A 15,644-nucleotide genomic window follows, 5' to 3' on the forward strand; every position below is an offset into this window, starting at 1 on the left:
GCTGTGGCCCACTATATTGCCTTCAGATATATTTTGTTTCTTGGTCACAAGGATAAAATGCTCTTAAGGAAAAAAAAAGGCATAGGAGGTACAAATTCACTTCCATCTTTTCTAGCATCTAATTGATCCATTAGCCACCAAGAACGTCACCAGATTTTGGTTCTAACATGGAGGACCCGGGACTCACTGGAGAGCTGATGTGGGTGGTCTTATTGGATTTTGGTGGCCTCGTGCAGAAGACATTTGACCTTAATAAGGAGCAGACACTAAGCTGATGTGTGTGAGGTCATGAATAAGAAAATAAAACAATAACTACAAAAACAAAACCCCACACTCCTTAAAATATGCTATTTCCATTGCAGCATTATTTCCCATAGCCAAGATATAGAAACAACCTAAGTGCCTGCTTATTGGTGAATGGTTAAAGAAATTGTGATGGATGGATCTCTTTTTCTTTATACAATTCAGTTTGAAAAAAAGAAGGAAATTCTGCCAACTGTGACAACATGGATGAATTTGGAGGACATTATTTTAAGTGAAATAAGTCAGACACAGAAAGAAACATATTACATGATATTACATATCTGAGGAATTTTATAAAGTAGGATGGTAGTTGCTGGGGGTGGGGAGTGGTGGAAATGGGAAGATGTTGGTAAAAGGGTGCAAACTTTCAGGTACAAGATGAGAAAGTCCTAGAGATCTAATACATGGCATGTTACCTATAATTAATAATACTGGATTGTATACTTGGCTAAAAGAGTATATAAGCACATATACATTAACATTCACACACACATCCCAAATGATAACTGTGAGCTGATGGATGTGTTAATTAGCCTTATTATGGTAATCATTGCACAAAGCATATTTAATCAAAACCCCACATTGTACACATTAAATATATGCAATTTTTTTACTTGTTAATCATGCCTTTATAAAGCTGGGGAAAAAACTGTCCACCAAACTGTAAAATCATAACAGTAACAGAAATAAAACCTAACACAAGGTCTTCTGATTAATAAAAATAAAAATGAAATATATTTCATATTTCTTTCATAAGTAAATAAATAAAAAAAAATATTCTCCTTTCCAACCACAGTGAAGAGAAGCAGTGAAGGACTCATGACAACTGTAGACAATTGTTTATTTAATGACAAATAAAAGAACAAATTTCAGTAGGAAAACCTCAGGAACTACGATTTATCTCCAGCATACTAGCCATGTGAACTCAAACTTGTCAAGCAATTATGTAATGACTTAATTTCATGGAACTTCACAGTCATTGTAAAACATTCAAGAGAAAGTAAGATCCAGGGCTGGCACACTGAACTGGCAAGTTTGCATTCTCCCAGAACACACTCATGAAAAAGAACCGTGCATTCAATTGGTTTGTGTTCTTGATTGTCTTTGGAAGATCTAAGCAATTCTTATTTAACTCTGATTTTCCTTACTTGACCTAACATCAGGATAAGTGTTGTAGGATCTCAGATCTCATCTACAGATTTAAATTTGACAAATGGAACTAACCCTCTGGTGAAGGCATTGAATTTTTTCATGTATTTTATCACGTATGTTCAAATGTTCAAATATAGGTTTCTTCAATGCTTTTGCACAATTACTTTGCATCGGGAGCCCAAAGAGAGGCTTACAAATTTCTTTCTTGTCTAGAAAAAACCCCAGGTATTTCAAATGGCCCAAGTCATGATTTCAGTCTTCAAAACTGCCAACAGCACTAAAAAGTACATCTTACATTCATATATGCGTTTTCCTTCAATTTAGCCTGACATCATGCAATCATTCATCGGATTTAAATTTTATTGAGCACCTATTATGTTCCAGGCAGTGTTCCAAGTGTCATGGAAAGAAGAATTATGCAGGTATATAATGCATCATGTATACATATCAGATGTCATGGGATTGAGTGAATTGAATCAGGTATAGACTCTGCTCTACAGATTGTAAGAAACCAAAGAGGATAAAATACACAAAAATAATTTTAATAGAAGGAAAAAGACTAGGATAAGGATCATAAAAGATATATGATAAAAAAAGAAACTAAGGAAAGACCAGGGAAGTGAGGTATAATTTCTGGATGGAGAGCTGGGTGGGGTGGGGTGGAGAGAGTGGAAAGGCAGGGAACCTTCATCAAGGAGGAAAATTTGAATGATCTCTACTATTATGAGAATTTTGCAGTTTTATTTCAAATAGCCCTAACCTTCCTAGATATTAAAAGAATTCAGGATATGTAACACAGACAGTTTTATGTTTGGAACAACAGAACAAAGAGGGAAGGTAGACATAGCACTAAAAGCCTATTTAGCATTTTTCCAGGTCTTGTCTGCTTTGCTTAACATTATAGCCCCAGTGCCTTGAAGAATGTAGGGAGCTTTGTAGACATCCAATATATAAGGAATTAAAGACAAACCCTAGACATAAGAATCTTTTTATTTTCCTTAAAAGACTTGTGGTTAAACTCTGCTTACGACACATGTTAACCTAAAAACTTGGGGAAACTGTGGGGAGGTGGGATCTAATCAAGCTTCATGCTTCCTCGGATCACATATAAGCCAGCCTGACTTTGTGAAACTCTTATGTTGATCTTATATTGGAATTCCTGCAAAACACTGTTGAGCATTTCAGTATATAGTTTTGTTTCAATGTCTTAAACAAATAGTAAACAAATGAGGCAAAAACAACAAGCAGGTAAAAGTTGATCATTGTTTATAGAAAGTAGTATTGCCTAAAATACTACTATATATACACTGTATTAAATTAATGCATGCTGAGTTCTTTTTTCTAAGATTTGTCCAGTGGAGTTGTGTTAATCATATTACTGGTCAAAACATTTTACATTTGTATTGAGTGTTGTATTTAATTGTCCTTTTGATTATCTCATTTGATAGTCTAATAAAAAATCAGGCAGAAGAAACAGTGGCCTCTGGTTCAGAGATGATGAGAGTGAGGCTTAGGAAGAATAAAGCCCAAGTTCACAGACCCGGTAAGGGCCAGAGCTTGGAATTTCCAAATCCATCCCTTTGGTACTGTCTTTTTATATTAGAATTATATTTTTCCCAAGGGAAGGAAAGTCAGTAGGCTAACAATGCAAAATAAGTGAATCCTGTCTAATAGCCCTGTTCATACTCTGGACATTAGGCAGCTAAGAAAAAGAAATAGGAAGAGAAAGGTGACATAGAGCAGAATGAGTTCATGATCAAAGTGTCTGTTATTCCTGCTGAGTCTTAGATTTACTGCTGTCTCCCAGGGTAAAGTCTGATCGTTATTTCGTACTTATGGGAAAGAACTACTGACATAAAGAGATGTAGCTCATTCTGTTCTTAGTCCTCTAACTTCAACCATAAAGACAGAAAGAAGTGGCCACAGATGAGAATGAGATTACTTTTCACATAAAATTGGATTAAGAAGACCTGCTTCCCTCTTTGAAGTATTCCTTGAAAAAATGCATACTTTCCTATTGAGAATCTTACAAATTATCACTTTTAATGGATCTTACAACATAAAGTGCACTGTGCTTGAACTCCAAACTTGTGTCATGCCTTGGTGAGTATTTTATGGATTGTAAAATTGGAAAATAAATTAAGATACAAAAGTGGCTGCTAGCTCCTCCATCTGACAAATCTTATTTGGGATTAGTATGTAATACTCTTTTAAGACCTCTTTCATTTCTTTTTCATGGAGTTTAACTGAATACCAATAAAAGTGAGGAAATTTTATCCTTGTGTCTTTGTTTCTTCTTTGTTAACCATATTACTTAGCTGTGCAAATTTTCTTCTGAATGATCACAGGCTTTCGGAAAATAGCATCAGATTTAACTGTGTTTTCTAGTTTTCAAACATTGCACAATGACTGATAATATGCTTGAAGACAATATACTTTAAAACAGATGTTAATCCCACGAAGATCAGTTTCTGGAATGACAGAATTAGGCCTTGATGAATTCATTCTTTCTCAAGAACAATAAAAAATACAAGAAAAATGCCTAAAATCAATCATTTCAGGCCCCTGGCAATTAATCAAAGTTTCAAAATGAACTAAAAGCTCTCTGTGTGAGAGAAAGCACTGAACTTAAGTATGACTGCAGGGTCTGTGATATTTGAATTTAGGGCTATTCTCCTCTCCTCTCACTTCTTCCCCAGCTTAGTGGTGTGTAGGCAAAAGCCAGATCTTTGAAGAGAATGAAAAGATTGGCCCCTTTTTGGCCTTCATTAAAAGTATCCCCCCCAGTGCAGAACCAATATTTTGTCTTAAACTTTCAGCTCCCTGGCACGTTTCTATGCTTAGGTAGGTATCTGAATGACTTGGAGCTTAGCTCAGTGGGAGGTGGAGGGAATCCAATACCAGAGTGTTACAAACAAGTCTGTAACATCAAGAACAAAATATAGGGCCTGGGAAGAAACAGGAAAATAAGCCTACATGTGTTGGTGGGGGAGGAGGAGGGGAAGAAGCCAACAGAAAAATGTCCCTGAGGAGAATCAGATTTTGGACTTAGTAGATAAAGACTTTAAATAAACTATTATGTAAAATTCAAAAGAATTGTAAGAGAACATATATAAAGAATTAAAGGAAGTTGTGAAAACGATATTGGCAATGGTAATTGCATAGGTGTTATGAAAGGCAGTATAAATGTACATTTGTTTATAATCCTTCTCCTCTCCAGCCTGTTTTAAAAGACGACTGCATAACAATAAATATAAAACTGTATTAATGGGCTTATAATGTATACAGATACACATTTATACAAAAGAGGGAGAGGAAATGAGAGAAGTTTCGCATACTATTGAATTAAGTTAGCAGTAACTAGATTTTTTAAATTAAGGCACAAATTGTAATTTCCAGAGTAAGCACTACAAAAATAACTTAAAACATAGTGAAACAAACAATAAGAGGTGCATTATAAAATACATATTTAACAAAAATAAAGGGCAAGTATCAAAGGAGTAGAGAAAACAGCACAAGACACAAGGAAACCAAAAAGCAAAGGAAAGATATAAATCCTGCCTTATCAGCAATTACATTAAATGTAAGTGGGTTAAACACCCCAATCAAAAGACAGATGTTGACAGAATGAGTAGATACTAAAAATGCTCATAATGGTTACACTTTTAGTCAAATGACTTTCAACAAGTGTGCAAAGACAATTCACTGGGCCAAATGGATATCCTCATGCAAAAGAATGACTTTGGACCCCTACACCATACCATACACATTTAATACAAAGTTGGTCACAGTTCTAAATATAACAGCTAAAACTGCAAAACTCCTAGAAGAATATGTGGGAGCAAATCTTCATGACATTGTGTTAAGCAATGGTTTCTCATAGCAAGAGTACAAGAGACAAAAGAGAAATAAATAAATTGTTCTTCATCAAATTTAAACACTTCATCAAATTTAAAGATATCATTAAGAAATTGAAAAAACTCACAGAATGGGAAAAAAATATTTGTAGAGCTACATATCTAGAATATATAAAGAATTACTACAACTTCCCAAGAATGTAAACTACTTAGTTTTAAAAAAGTAAACGATTTGAATAGTGTTCTCTCACAAAAGACAATGAAAATGGGCAATAAACATGAAAAGATGCATAGTATCTTTAGTCTTCATGGAGATTATACAAATTAAAACCATGGTGAGATACTATTTCACAATTACTTGGATGGCAAGAATATGTGAAATGAAACCTCATACAGCATTGATGGGAATGTAAAATGGTATAGCCACTTTGAAAAACAATTTGGTAGCTCCTCAAAATGCTAAATATAGAGTTTACCATAGGACCCAGAAATTCCACTCCTAGGTATATATACAAGATGAAAATATGTGTTCATCCAAAAACCTGTACATGAATGTGCATAGCAGCCTTATTTACAATAGCCAAAAAGTGGAAACAATCTAAATATCTACCAACTGATGAGTGGTAAAGAGAAGTGGCATATCCACACAATGGGATGTTATTCAATAATAATAAAGAATAGAATAGAATGGTATGGTATGATATTAAAATGTGAAATGGATTATATAACTAATATTGGGGGGAAGGGAATACAGATTGATACATCTGTGATATCTGAAAATGATTTTTTGTACTGAACTGGGGTATTTGAAGTTCAGTTGGCTTTGTTTACAGAGATGTTACCTGCTGAGATACAAAGTCCTAATCATTACATACAGCTACTTTTATTTAATTTATATTTGATCAAATTTTAAATATCCAATCAATAAGCACATATAGTATATTATCTTGAAAAATGCACATTACATACATGTGTGTGTGCATATATATATATATTTATACATTATAGATAAAGCTAAAACCATATCCTTTATATCTTTTCCACAATCTTTGTGGGAATATATGTGACATATATTATGCAGAAGTAAATACTGCTGAATTAGTATCATACCGTATGTGTCCTTTTGCAAGTTTTATTTAGTCCAGAGATGCTTCTCTTTCTTTTTTACAGACAGTATCTTTGGATGAGGTGTTAATTAAATTGAAAAAGATGTATGAGTTGGAATTGGAATTTTCCTGTTCATCATTAATACAGAATGTGACACAATCACCTGGTGTCTGAAGACTATATTCAGTTCAGTCAGACATTGGGTACATTAGACTCATGACTGATACGTAAGTACTGGTTTTACATTTGTCTGGTGCATTATCCATATGCTGTTCTAATTCAATAGGAACCAATCTATGGATGGTTTATGCTGTAGAATGTATGTGTGGGTGTCATTTTCAGGGCCAGTATTTGCATTTTCTACAAGTTCTCAAAGGAATCTCAGACTCACAAAAGCTTAAGGATCATTAACCTAGAATCTACCTTTAACATTTAGCTACATCTCTGGATTATTTTTAGTACTTTATTTTTTCAAAAAAATCACCTGCTTATCATATGTTAATAATATTCTGTTATGTTTTATTCTACATTATTGTTTCTGTTTTACATTTAGATTTTTAACCCTTCTGAAATAGATTTTTGTGTTTGGTATGAGTAAAGAGCATTTATTTTCTTCTAGATATGTAACCAATTGACTGAACATTATTTACAGAAAGACCACTCTTTCCTGGTATTTCTAGATTCTATATTATGTTTAACAAAGAAATTAGGAATTTGTTTTTTCTTAGGGAATAACCACATTCATTTCATTACTATGTATTTATTTAGAGTAAATCTTGATGTCTAGCAGTATAAATTTCCGCATTTTCTTCAAGTTGCCCTATCTTTGGGCCTTTGCTACACACACACACACACACACACACACACACACAGCTTCTTGAGATTTTGACTGGGATCTCATTAAATCTCTAGTTTAGTTTTGGTAAATCTGACAGCTTTGCAATATTGATTCTTCCAATCTGTAAAACGGTATAACCCTCCATTTTGGTAGGTCTCCTTTAATTTCATTAAAAAATGCTCTGTGTCTGTGACACAGAGGTTATACTGAGATTTATTCCTCAGATGTAACTTGATTATTGGTGCCTTACACTTTTTAAATTTCATATCTTATTATTTTGCATAAAAATTTTTAAAATTACATAATTCCATCTTGATCCAGCTCCTGAACCTCCTACCATAGCTCAAATTTGTAGAATTCAGTTAACAGTACCATTCATTAGCATGTACAATACGTGTGTGTGAGCATGCATTTCTCTAAAAATGGGAGCATTCTGAATTCTTTTCTTTTCAGATAGAGATTTATTACTTGGTGATCTGCATGGTAAAGAGTCAATGTTCTTAGTTGCTTTAGCTAGAAATGAAGCATTTCACTTTTACTTATCCATATGCAATGAGGCATTTAGTGAAATCCTTTTGGACAACTCAGAATTTGCTCTAATAAATATTCTTAAAGAAATTAAGCAGATAAGATTAAAGAGACCTAGATGTTTTCATATTTATATCACCCAGTTTTAAATGCTGCTTTATGCCAATCAGTTAAAAGAATGTAGGGTTGGTTCATATTTTTCTTATCTGGATAAATTGTTTATCTACTTTAGTTTGAGTGCTTTTGTAACTCTGCTTTAGTGTTACAACTAAATTTGCACCAAATTCTATTCTTTGTTTCCTTTCTGGTTGAGAACACTTGCTTTAAAAATATCCCTGTAACCAGAGCATGCAAAGTGCCTCTCCTTCTGGGATCCAGTGGACCTGCAGTAACAAACCTTATATAGGTTTCTATTCCTCTGATGAAAATTTAGTAATCAATTTTCAATCTGGTTAAAAGTCATATTGTCCAAGCTTAATAAATTTACTTTTTTTAATAAGGGTCCATACAGAAATGCTAAATCACATCTTAACACCTAGTTAAAAGGCTTGCTTTAATATAGCAGTTATGAGATCTTGTGTCTTAAAAGTACCTTTTATTAGAGAATATAATGCTTAAAAATTTATGGTCTGACACAATGAAAGAGAAAATAATTCAATGATCAGGTTTGAGGTTGGTGGAATGATTCTGAGACAAGTATAGATGACACTAAAAGGTGTCTTCCTTGCATCACCCTTGTCTCTTTGTGGTCTGTATGATTTCAGGTCAATAAAACATTGTTTATGAGAACAGACTATGTCTCAGCCAGAGTGCTCCATGCTGTGGGAGTTTGCAGAGGTTAGCAATAGATTGCCCCAATGTCTGTATACACAGTCCTGTGAAACAGCAAGCGTCAACCCCGCTGGTCCCCAGCCAGGAGAAGTGAAGTGTCTCCTGGGTAGCAGTCACAAGGAACTCCAGATGAGTTTAGAAGCTACGTTCTGGTAGGTACTGTTGAGCTGTAGTGAGGCAGAGGGAGAGCCAAAGATGGTACCCCTGGCCTGTCTTCCCCAAGGGCACCTCCATGGCCTCTAGGGGGCTGCCAAACCACTAGCCTGCCCCTAAGGATGAAGACAGGACTAGCAACTAGGCTTCTTTCACAGAAAGGCTGCGGGTGTTTTGGTCTGCTGTCTGTGCAGGGCTCTGAGGGTGGTAGCATTCCAAGAACTGCCTGTCTGGTTGTTACAGTCTCAGGGCATCCACCAACACAAGACTCCCTCTGCTGGCCTCCAGTACCAGGCGATCGAGGGGATTTCTCTGCAAGCACTTGAAAACCAGGGCACCAGACTTGTGGAGAAGCTCCTGTTGGGGAGCTACAGGTGCAGTGGAGCACAGCAGAGGGAGAGGGCAAAGGCGGCACTCACTGCCCAGAGCAGTGCACTGGGCATGCGGAGATGGCATCCACCAACCAAGTGGGAGTGGGGTGGGGGGTGGCGGTGGGGGGTAGGGGGAAAGAAGAAGTTAAAAAGAAAGTAAAAAGGAAACATTTTCCAGCCCAGGGCAGATTACCTTTGAAACTGAAATCAGTCGAAGGGAGAAATAAAGTGGGAGAAACTTGTTTATTGCTTACAAGCAGTCATCCACTTCTACCTGCCTGTGCCTCTCAAGACCCGGCTGCAAAAAGGGACCCCACCCAACCTCTCTCGTCCAGATATGCCCTCGCTCCCCCATGTAATCATCCATTGATATGGAGATGGACTGCTTCTCTCCACCCCTTGGAAACACCTACCGATATGGAGATGCACTTAAGGCCAGGCTAGAGATTCTGGAAATATTGCAATTTTACCCGCACAAGGAAAGAAGCAACAAAAAGAGATGGTGCTCACTGGCTCTAGTGAGGCAAGCGGGGAGGTGCAAGATGGCGCCTGGTGGCTGGAGCATAGAGATGGGAAGGGAAAAAAGAGATGCTGGCTTTCCCAAGGCAAATGGAGAGTAAGGAAGGGGGCACTCACCAGCCTCTGGCCCTGGAGAGTGACCCAGCAGACCGCTGACCCTCAGACCTATGCATTCAACTTAGGAAGTGAGGCTCCCTCCAGGGGCTGCTTGTCCTGCACCCTGGGGCTGGCGAGTCTGTGAGCCAGAGCCGTTCCTCAGCTCACCGCAGCCCAGTTGCACTTACGGGCACGGGTTCCACTGGTCAAGCCAGATATTTTGAGGGGTCATCTTTCAGGTGTAGTCTTAAAAGTGGGGGTGCCGGATGTGGGGCATGAACCCTTCCCTCCTCAAGGAGAAGCTCTGATTTTGAGCTCCCTCCCGACTGTGGGTCCCTGTGCCCAGGGCTGGGCTTACGGCAAGATTGTGTCTCAGCTTTTCCTGCTCACCTTCATGTGGTTTCCGTCGTTGTTTGCCCGGTGTGAAGGGGTCACTCTTCCGGTTCTTAGGTTTTTTTCCAGAGAGAATTGTTCCATATATAGCTGTAGATTTGTTGTCTCCATGGGAGGAGGTGACTCAGGATCTTCCTACATTGCCATTTTGAACTGGATCCCCCTAAACAATCTTTTATACGCTTTATTTACTTGATTAATTATGTGTGAGCACCTTTTTAACCTAACACTTGAACCTTATGCTGCCCAAATTTACCTCTCCAGTGTTAATAAATGTTATTGCACTCTAACAATATTCTCAGTATTTCCTTATCAACAAAGCACTCAAGATGACATTTGGTCTTCTCGCAGAGGCTCTTCTTACTAGGTATCTCATCTACCCTGGAAAATTCACAGTCATTATCTCTTCAGAAATTATGCCTCATTCTATCCATATTTTCGGAGCTTTAAGTATAATCACAACTTCTCTTTACACTTGCCATCAATTTATCCTGCAATTTGTGTGATTCTTGTTATTTACCCTCTTATTCTTTATTCACCTTCAACTTTGTCTGGCGTATTGTCTAAACTATCCGTCTATAGAGGGTTGTTTTTTTGTATATTTCAAAGCTATAATTATACTTTTACAATATGGTTTATTTTTAAATCTAATTCTTCCTTTTCCTGCTGTTCTCATTTCCTTTCTATATTTCATAAAGATTTTCAATAATATACATTTAAAAGTTCCTTTCTGATTGTTTTGTTATCCATATTTCTTGAGGTATAAACTTCTGAGGATTACTGATTAGACTAATGCCCCCTCAGTGTGAGTCATTTCTTTGTATAGATTATTTATTTTTAAGGTCACCTTCTATGAGTTTGTCTTCCAGGTAATACTACTTTTTCTGACCAAAGCAAGAGGTCCAGCTATAGGGTAGTTCCTAGCCCGACTCTGATGAGACCTCCAATTTTCACTAGATCCAGACCAGTCCTGTTAATTTCTCAGTATCCAGTTGGATGGGTGAATGCAGCTCCTATTCCCCTGTGTGGCCCAGGTATGGTGTTTTGATCTTCCTGGGTGACTCCTTCTCCCTCACAACCCTTTGTAAGCTGCTTTGTAAACTTAACTAAACTTTTTCACCTCTTCCCAGGGTAGTGGGTGGACTCTTTTTCTGGCCTTCACTACAAAGACAGGCAGTTGTCCTTTTGTCCCAGTAGGTGTTTTGAATGCAGCACCTTTTTTGACCCGTTCCTAAAAAGCCATGAGAAGCTCATCCTCTAGGCATTAAAGCTCATCTTTTGACTCTAGTACAATCATGGGCTTTTTGGATTCAGCTCCCATTTTACTGCTTTTACTTGGAGTTTTTATTTTTGTTATGTAGGAATTTACATTTCTTATTTAGCTACATATGTATTTAATTTTCATTGTTATTTCTTTCAGTATTTTTATATTTAAATCATATCAAATGTTCTTCCTCAGTTCAGCCCACCATGTACATACCATGTCTCATATTTCGTCTTTACTAGAACCATTTACTGAGGAAGAAATTGAGGTCCAGAGAGGTTCTGTAACTTGCCCAAGGTCATATAGAGTAAGGGGTAAGAGACCTAGGTTTGAGTCTGTATATTTTTATTAGTTTATTACTTAGTTTTGTTTAACAAAAATTTATTATCTGTAGTTCAGGAGGTCTGAAGTCTGACACAGGTCTCCCTGTGTGGGCAGGGCTTCATCTCTGGAGGCCCAAAGGGAGGGCATGTTTCTAGTCCCTTTGCATGTTGACAGAATTTGGATCCAGGCATTTGTAGCCGTGAAGTCTCCATTTCCTTGCTGGCTGTCAGCCAGGGGCCTCCCTTACTTCCTAAGGGAGAAGCCTATACATTGCTGCCCACATTACTGGCACAAAACCAGCACCAAAACATGAACTTCTTCTCATTTTGCCATCTCTCTTGTCCACCTTTCTGCCAACCTTTCCACATTTTTTTCATTGTAGTAAGAACACTTAACATGAGATATACTCTTCTAATACATTTTTAATTTTTTTTGGTATACAATACAGTATTGTTAACTGTAGACACAGTGTTATGTAGCAGATCTCTAGACCTTACTCATTTTGTGTTAAATGCAACTTTATGCTCATTGAATAGCAACTCTTCATTTCCTCTCCACCCCAGTCCCTGGCAATTACCATTCTACGTTCTGATTCTAGGAGTCTGACAATTTTAGAATCTTCATATACTTATACAATATTTTCCTTCTGTGACTTATTTCACTTTCAATAATGTCCTTAAGGTTCATCCATGTTGTCACAAGTTGCCGGATTTTCTTCTTTTTTAAGATTGTATGGAACCTCACCTTATAGATAGGGCTCACCCACATAATTCAAGATAATCTCCCTACTTCAAGAGCCTTGAATTTAATCATATCTGTAATATCCCTTTTGCCATATAAGATAACATATTGATCACAGGTTCCAAGGGTTAGGATGTAGACTTCTCTAGGGGGCCATTATTCTGCCAGCCACAGAGTCTACTTGTTTGATCCGAGGGCATGTGGTTACATCCATCATGTCTTCTATTGTTTTATGCAGTATAGAACTTTAGGAAATATTTCCTTAGTTCAAAATAGCAGCACAAACAGTAAAAATGTACACATGGGGCACGGCTGGGGAGAAGCTATTTCCAGGATCTCAGAACAAAAAAGTGGCTACAAAATAATCACTTTTTGGGGGAGCAATGTATGTCAAGCACAAGATTCAAGAAACTCAAAGCAAACTTGTTTCTCAGACCTTTAGAAAAGCGTGAGACAGACAGAAAAAGTGGACCCTTAAATGTGATTTCTTTGTATTTTCTCTGGCTGTGTCTCCCTGATAAACTACACTGTGACTTTATGAAAGGCCATTTGTTTGTAGATGATTTGTTTCTAAAACTCACTGTAGTAATATAAACCAGGGACAGGAAAATTGTGTTATTTATTTCCTGTATGAATACAGCTTTGTTTTTCCAATTCAGACTTTAGTAAGCCACATGCTTGAGAATTCCCATAAGGATCTTATTCTCTCCCATAGTCAATACTGCTTTTTGAAATGGCAAGTAGCATATTGTTGAACACCTATTATATCCTGACTACGAAATACATTCATTCCTTTTCAGCTGTTGAGTATATGTTACATTATGTGAGAAAACATCTACTGGGTGACATGATGTATTTTGAATATTTTCACCCATTTTTTTTTATTTGGGGAAAAAAGTAATGGTTCACTGTCCTTATTTCCAAGGACTTCTAATTTTGCTTAGCAAAACTAGTATTGATCAGCCCATATCAAGTAAGTACTAACAATATCATAGCACTGTGTTAGCCACTGTCGGGGGAGCAAAAATGCATCAAGCTTCTGAACTTAAGGAATTTATATGCATCACCCCATCCATCCCTATGAATGCCATCCATGGTTAAACCTTCCTCACCGCTTATCTAATGGATCCTCTGACTGAATTCCTCAGCTATGCTCTAGTTCAATATTTGCTTGTGTTTCATTTTAAGAGGTTTTTCTTTTTTCCCAATGAAGTTTTAAAATTATATAAGGAACTTAAATAGCAGGCTAAAGATTTTGAACTCATTAGTAGGTCAGTATTTCTTGAGCATATACAATGAACCTACTTTTCTGCACAGCCTCCACCTGTATCATTGCATTTTAGCTGTTTGTAGCATTTCTGGGAGATAGATATCAGTTCCCTTTTTACACAAGAGGAAACTGACGCTTTGGAGGTCCAGTAAATTGTATGCATAAGCTGTACTGGTCCTTGGCCCCTATCAGTACTTTGCAAAATCAATTATGGTACAGTATTTTTCCACTTATTTATTTGAGGGGATGCCACTGCAGTTATGAGGGGTTTGGCATTTTTAGGGTTTCATGAATGACTTTGCAGTTAGAACCTTTTACTTCTGAAAAATAACTCAGTCACAGCCACACCTGAACATTCCATGTAAAATCAATGAAGTTTCCCTTTGGATAACTCCAGTTTGGTTATAAAAATTCAGGGAATGGCAATGTGAATAGCATGTAATTGCTTTACTTGATACTTGCACCTTGCTAATAATTCTTTTTAAAATGATTTCCACAATGTTAGCCTCTTTGACTATCTTGCATTCCCCAGATTTTGGGATTGCCATGCCTAGGAAGCCCAAGAGCTCATTCACTGACAGCAGTAGAATCAGCTGGTCCAAAACAGACACTTTAACACCTAGTATTTATGTTCTGCCATTTCTAATCATTTCTGAGATGAACACGGTGTACTATGTTTATTATGCTGCTTCATTACTCCTCTCACTGACTTATGGTGCCCCAATACAATACAAATATTGGTATTTTATTATTTTTTATTTGTATCGGAACTGTGTATAGTGATGCTCACCTTTCCATGCATATCCTGGATTGACTGACGTGGCTGTTTCAATAGCTGCCATCTCAGACTAAGTACCAAGTGCTTCACTGTGACTGCCTTTATTAGACACTCAGTGAGAATTAAGAAATGGAAAGAAAAACTGAAAAGACAAAGAGGCTCAGATTTATTATCCAGACTCTGAAAGGATTTACGTAATATCACTCTTTACTACTATCTCTACAAAAAGGAAAAAATAATTCTGTGAAACACCTTCTTAAAATCAGGCATTCCAGGATACACTATGATGTGGTGTATGTTGGACATGATAGTTGTTCTGTAAAAAGCCATTCAAATATTTAAACTGGTAGGAAAAAAGTTGTCCCTAAATTGGTACATTTTCACAGGCCTATAATCACAAGTGGGGGTTTATAATAATGCAATTCTGAAAGGGCAGACAGCAAGACCAAGAAGAATGTACACATCCAATCTCTTGATAAAAAGGGGATCCAGATAAACTTTTATTCATTTAAAATGAATGAATAGACATACCAACAAGGAAGCAATAAAAAACAGATTACAAAAAAGAAAGGCATTTTCATCAGACTGACTGAGAGGGAGAATATGATGATGGGCTTTATTTATTTCCTCAACCAAAAGAATATTTCATACAATCATTGTCCAGCCACAAGAGGAGGGAAAGCGCAGCCGATTCCTTTTTCACTGGACTGGTTCCTTTTCACTCCGTCATTCTGAGCTTAAAAGTCACCTTCTCAAGGGACAGGGAATGAGAGGGACTTTCCTGACCTCTACATAAATGAGGCGCCCTTTTATTGTTACTTTCCGAAATTAATTCATTTCCTTCACAGAACTAATTATAATTTTTTAGTTATGTACTTAGTTGTTTTTTAAATTTTATTCTCTGGCTTCCATCATAGGACATAACTCCATAAATACAGTGACAAAATAGCATCCAGCAGATTTCTTGGCAAAAAGTAACTGATAAAATTTGTTGAATGATTAAATGAACCCATAAGGAACAGGAGGCTATGAGGAGAGATCAGGTTGACCCAGGAAAAAACAAAAATTGTTGAAAATGCTATAATAGAATTTTGTTCCAGAAAGACATAAATCCAGCTT

The 15,644-nt window shown here is 36.9% G+C and overlaps 1 long non-coding RNA gene across 1 annotated transcript in view; it reads left to right on the top strand.

Moving 5' to 3' along the window:
- Positions 1 to 6,488: 6,488 nt before the first annotated feature.
- LOC108396494 (uncharacterized) overlaps positions 6,489 to 15,644 on the top strand; it is a 52,217-nt gene continuing 43,061 nt past the window's right edge. Inside the window, exon 1 of the long non-coding RNA XR_012131625.1 lies at positions 6,489 to 6,646. This is a non-coding gene — a long non-coding RNA (uncharacterized lncRNA). The remainder of the gene's footprint in view (positions 6,647 to 15,644) is intronic.

This window comes from Manis javanica, chromosome 1 (genome assembly GCF_040802235.1).
Source record: "Manis javanica isolate MJ-LG chromosome 1, MJ_LKY, whole genome shotgun sequence".
Lineage (NCBI taxonomy): Eukaryota > Metazoa > Chordata > Mammalia > Pholidota > Manidae > Manis > Manis javanica.